The 6,041-nt window shown below is 42.5% G+C and overlaps 1 long non-coding RNA gene across 1 annotated transcript; it reads right to left on the minus strand.

The window, feature by feature from the left end:
- Nucleotides 1-1,222: 1,222 nt before the first annotated feature.
- Nucleotides 1,223-5,815, minus strand: LOC114707678. Its single transcript, XR_003736688.2, has 3 exons — nucleotides 5,687-5,815; nucleotides 3,209-3,404; nucleotides 1,223-1,305 (listed from the first exon to the last, which is right to left on the minus strand). It is a non-coding gene; the product is annotated as an uncharacterized LOC114707678 (long non-coding RNA).
- Between the last annotated feature and the right edge of the window lie 226 nt (nucleotides 5,816-6,041).

The following is a 6,041-nucleotide window of genomic DNA, read 5'->3' on the forward strand; positions in this document are numbered from 1 at the left end:
ACCTCTGCCCTCTGGCTTAGGCGTGGCTTGCCACCCTCTCCTCCAAGCTCCCTAACGTGGATGGTCCATCAGCCTTCTCTGAAATCACCAACTGTGAGCATACCTCTTGACTGCCAGACTGCCCGCCCACTGGGACCATTCCCTCTGCAGTTTGTGTGGCTTGAGTTTCACCTTGTGATGCCAAAAGTGGTGTTTGCTCTTCTGTTTCTCAGTGTGCTTATTCCTTCTGGATGGTTTCTAAGAAAAATGAGAAAAATTGTCTAATATCCATCCTTCTCAAGCTGCGATTTCCAGTTCTATAAGTTGGGGTTTTACTAGGAAAAATTGAGGCAAGAGTTCTGGCTTTTTAAAAGTTTTTATACTTGGCATACACATCCTAATACATTTTCCCCCTATAGTTATTTTAAAATATCTTCATCATGTAAGAATGACTCACTAAATAACCTCTGGCTGTCTCCAGCATGGCATCTCAGATCCTACATGACTTCCAGCTTGCCTCAGTCCAGACAGAGCCCTTCATTTCTTTCAGCAACAAAAAATGTCTCTTAGAGAAATTTGCAAAACCTAGCCCTTCCTCGTGTGCAGCACTCATAGCTGCAAATTAAACAGGTTCTTTGTCTATCTTTCTTCCTCTTTCTCTGTGTCCCAAGAAGCTGGCTCAGCCCATGGACCACAGCAGTGATTTCCTTGTCCTCTGCCTCTGGATAGGTTTGGTTGCTGAGGCATGGGCAGGGGACTGGGTAGAAGTAGGAGGAGGTCACAGGCTTCATTATTTGGCTCTCTCTGTGCTGAGTCACTGCAGGCTGGTGAGTTGGCTGTGTCATCCACAGAAGGCCATAGCTGTGGCCAGGAAGTCTTCCCTATGGTTGAGTAACTCTCTTGCTCCTTGGCTCTAGAGCTATCATGGTGGTGACTCCCGGCCATCACTAGCATCTTAGTCACTGTTCTCTTGCTGTGAAGAGACACCATGACCATTGCAACTCTTATTTAAAAAAAAAAAAAAAAAGATTTATTTATTATGTATACAGCATGTGTGCCTGCAGGCCAGAAGAGGGCACCAGATCTCATTACAGATGGCTGTGAGCCACCATGTGGTTGCTGGGAATTGAACTCAGGACCTCTGGAAGAGCAGTCAGTGCTCTTAACCTCTGAGCCATCTCTCCAGCCCCCCATTGCAACTCTTATAAAAGAAAGCATTTAACTGGGGCTTGCTTACAGTTTCAGAGGTCCATTGTCATCATGGTGGGAGCGTGGTAGCAGGCATACATGGTGCTGGAGAAGTAGCTGAGCGTTCTGCATCCAGATCTGCACTTAGCAAAAAGAGAAAGTGATAGTGGGCCTGGCTTGAGCATTTGAAACGTCAAAACCCACCCCCAGTGACACACTCCTCCAACAAGACCACACCTCAGAATCTTTTTTATCCTTTTAAATGGTGCCAATCTCTGGTGACTAAGCATTCAAGAATATGAGCCTATGAAGGCCATTCTTATTCAAAACACTGCAACAAGGTCAGATTGCCAACCATGCTATATGGTTTCCCTGCATTCTACCCATGCCTTTTGGAATTGTGTTTTTAAAACTCTGCTTAAAGGGAACATACTTCTGTATGCTGCCCCGAACATCCTCCAGTATCTCGAAGTAGCTCTGTGGTTGTTACAGATTTGCCTCTTCCCAACATGACTAAGATGTGACTTGAAATTCCATTTGTAGTATTCGTGTTTGAAAATCTTTGGATGGCATCAAGCAAATATTTTTTAAAATGAAAATTAGGGCTGGAGAGATGGCTCAGTGATTAAGAGCACCTGATACTCTTGCAGAGAACCAGAGTTTGATTCTCAGCACCCACATAAGGTAGCTCACAACAGCCTGTGACTCCAGCTCCAAGGAATTCAATTTCCTCTTCTAGCACACCCATACACAAACACGCATACACTTAAAAATAAATACGTTTTAAAGTGAAAACTTAGGACTAGGACATAGTCCAGGCAGAAGAGTATTTGCCTTTCAAGTATGAGGACCTGGTTCGTTCCCATAACTCACACCAAAAAAGAAAAGACAAGAGATGAAAAAAAGAAAGAAAAAAAAAAGACAAAGAAAGAACTTGGCCTGGTGCTGTGGGTTTGTAATCCCACACCAAGAAAGCAGAGAAAGATAGATCCTGGCCCATGACCAGCCAGTGTAGCATGATAGAGTTCCAGGAAAGTGAGAGGCTCTATTTCAAAAAACAAAACAAACAAAAACAACAACAAACCACATTTCAAGTTATGGCCTCCACATGCACACATACACACATGTGTATCTGTGTACACATGAACATGCACACACATGAACACACATATAACACACAATGTAAACAATAAGGTTATAGAGAGTAATGGATAAAAAGTCTATATAAATAGCAATGTTGGTGGAGAATTACCATTCTAATTATACAAATTTACATTTAAAATGTAACACCTGACAGTAACCTTTAAACCAAATCAATTATAGTCAAATATTTTGCACAATGTTTAAAATGTCTCAACAGATCAAATAGAAATAAGTGGAAAAGAAGATGACCTTTAAATTTTCATTAAGGTTTTTTTGATGTTTTTGCATGTCGATATTGAGGAATGAAAAACAGAAGCTTATTTTCATATTTTAAAGATCTGTTCCATCTGTCTGGAAAGGAAGAATGCAAATTCTTTGCATCTTCCTGTAGTGTGGAACGCAAACCCCTCTTTGTTAGGATGGAGTTGTATCATGTAGGTATCTTTAATATCTGGCTAAATGTGCTACTTTAGTTCTGCTGTGTTTTGACTAAAAGCCTATACCATAGAGTAATACCTGTTTCTCATTTGTGGAATAACCAAAGACACATTTTGGTTCCAGTTGCCTTTTCAATTTCTTATCTTAGCAGGGAGCAGGCTAAATGGCTTGTGGCTCTTTGTCATTCTTCTGTAAGTCTAACACATTCCTGGGACAGAGCCATTGGAGTGATAGAATCCTCCTGAGATTGCTCACCTGAGGAGAACCGCACATTGTCAATGCTGGGTTTCGATTCCATGGGTAACTTAGCTAGCAGAGTCTGCTAATCAGTAGGCCAAGGACCATAGATGGTTTGAAATTTTATTCACTCGTGAGTTAACAAGTTAGTCTGTCTCAGCTTCATAGATGCTGTCAAAAGGCCTGAGTGGGCAACTGGGTCAGAGACGAAGGACACTCTCACCTTGTTGGTGGCAGTCACCAATGTGCTTTGTGATAGTGGTTCCTGTATTGCCCATGGGGTCACAAGAGCATCTAGGCAGCTTCTCATATTCATCCTGTTGGCTGTAACATGGACAGATGCTCAGTTCCATGCTGTCATCCTCAGCAGAAGACTTCTCTTATTCTTTTAGGAACTGTATGCAAATTGGGATTTGTGGCTTTGAAACAGAAAAGAATTGCAGAATCAGCCAGTGGGAAGCAGAGTTGGAGTTTTATTAAAATTAGAAAAGGCTCAAGAAATGACTGATAGGCTCTAGAGTCACATAGGAGACAGACCGGTGTTCGAAAAAAAAAAAAAAAAAAAAAAAAAAAAAAAAAAAAAGATAGGTTAGATCATAGAACAGACTTGTGTTAATTATCTAGATTAGATTAATTGAGGTGGGAAGCCCCATCCTAACTGGGGACAGCACCATCCTATGGCTGAGGAGGAATAAAAGGAGGAACTGAGCTGAGTGCCAGCATTCATTTCCTTCCCTTCCTAACTGTGGATGCAGTGTGACCAGCACCTCACATCCCTGTCACCATCACTTCCCACCATGATGGACTGTACCCTCAACTATGATCTGAAGTTTCTTAAGCTGCTTTAAAAATTTTTCAGTTATATATATTTTTAACCATAGAACAATGTTCAGTAGCAGCACAGTGTGATAGGCCGATGCTGGGGTTCAACAGACAGCAGTTGCTTTTGTGGGAAGGATTTTGTTCCAATGACAGGAAAAGTAGCTGACACATCACCTTAGTTTTTGTTGTTTGTTGTTGTTGTTGTTGTTGTTTTTTTTTAATTAAAAGACATGAAAAGGAACTCTGTCACCATTTTCCTCTTGCAGTCTACCTGCTTCATTCAGAGACTTTCAGATTTCCTTCATCCCCTGCTGATGACCACTCAGAGAGAAGAGTTACATCACACAAGCTGAGTATGGTCTAGGGATCTGGGGCATACACAGCCATTCCAGGAAGAGGACCCACGTGCAGGGACCCAGGGAAGAGTCCGTGGAGGGTCATGAGGAAGGGAGGAACTTGAAGTGGGTGCTGAAGCCAGGGATGTGTGCAGCAGCCTGATCTACACTCCTGCAAAGAGCAGGGAGCCTGTGAGGCAAGCTACTCAGCATTTGGGCAACCTTCTTACTGCAAGAGAGCAGGGAGCCTGTGAGGCAAGCTACTCAGCATTGGGCAACCTTCTCACGGGGATCTCCTTCCTTGCTTCACTGAGCCTCACTGAACATCTGAACCCCAGCCCAAAGATCACACAGAACAATTGAGCTTTTTCTTACCCTGTGTTTTCTGCTTCTTTCCCTCCCCTGAGCCTCCAAAACTGAAAATAACTGGTTTCTATCTGGGTGAGAAGCCGCCCCACCCCACGAGCAGCCAGAGAATCAGGGCTAAGGGTAGCTCCCTGGTCCAGCATTTTATTCTCATTGAGCACCAGGGTGGAGTGGTTACTCCCAGTATGAAGCTCACTCTTAAGTCAGAGATAAGAGATTGACTCTTAGATGCCCCCATTTTATGGGGCTAAACCAACTCAGCTCCCGCCTGCACCTACTGATTTTAATCCTTTGTGTCAACCAAAATGACAGAACAAAAGATAAAATAAAATCAGCACCATTGGATGGTAAGCCTAGAGCTGCCACTTGTTTTGATTATATCATACATTTAAAATTATTAATGAGATAACTTTTGGAACTCAAGCTCAAATTATGCTTGGCGAGAATGGTTTCTTTTCCATAATGAAACATTTAAGTAATGCTTGGCTAATTGGACTACAAAGTATTCATTCATAACCTTCCAGTTCTTACCATAACAGAGATGAATTAAGAGGTCAGCAAGAAACTGGTGTAAGCTGAAACCACATTTTTTTTTTATGTAAATCTTTGTTGATCACAACTGAGGGGAAAGTTAAGGGAAAAGCTTGCTTGTGATATTTTTATACAATGCTAATAAAAAGACTATAAATTTGAAATTTTTGAATCATAAGTACTCATTTGAAAGCATATGTCATTGTGGTGTGATTTTTAGCTGTCAAAAAATCAAAGCAATTAACACATGTCATGTGGGATACTCAATCTGCTCGATGGGATATGAATGGGATATTGTGACAAACCTTACTATTCATGAAAATTGAATTGTATATTTAAAAGGTAAAAGTACTTAACTCACAAGTGTCCAGTGACAACTTGATGATTTGTGGGTCTGAGTACCATGGAAGTGTTTCTCCTCAGCCTGTCGAGGAGGGATTCATAGGCTGTACTGCTGTACGACAGCGCCCCCAAGTGGAAGGGTGAGCGCAGTGTCGCTCCAAACAGTTACTGGGGCTTTACAAAAACTCTCCTAGATAAAGCAACTTAACAGCATGTATATGATTGCTTTACAGAGTTCCTGAGAATCAGGACAGGATGACTCAGCGTGGTGCTTCAGGCTGAGTCTTTCCCACCCAGACTATCACCTGAGGCTGCAGTTGCAGGAGGCTGGGGGTCTGATCACACAGTGGCTGGCACACATGACTTGGCAGGAGGTCTCAGTTCCCCACTGACAGCTCCAGAGGGCCACTGGATACCCATGACTTAGCAGCTGACTGCCTGCAGAGGGAGAGAGAGGAGAGAAAAGGGGAGAAGCTCTGGGATTGTAATGATTTTGAATCAGCTAATCCTCAAGTCACACAGCATCATTTCTGCCTCTTTCCCTTTGTTAAAAACAAATTAAGTTCAGCCCACATTCCAGTGCTCCACTATTTGAAGAGAGTGCTAAAGACTGGCATTTCAAATCACGGCTGTAAGGCAGTGAAGTTAGACACAGATGAC

Source organism: Peromyscus leucopus, chromosome 7 (genome assembly GCF_004664715.2).
Source record: "Peromyscus leucopus breed LL Stock chromosome 7, UCI_PerLeu_2.1, whole genome shotgun sequence".
In the NCBI taxonomy this organism is placed as follows: domain Eukaryota; kingdom Metazoa; phylum Chordata; class Mammalia; order Rodentia; family Cricetidae; genus Peromyscus; species Peromyscus leucopus.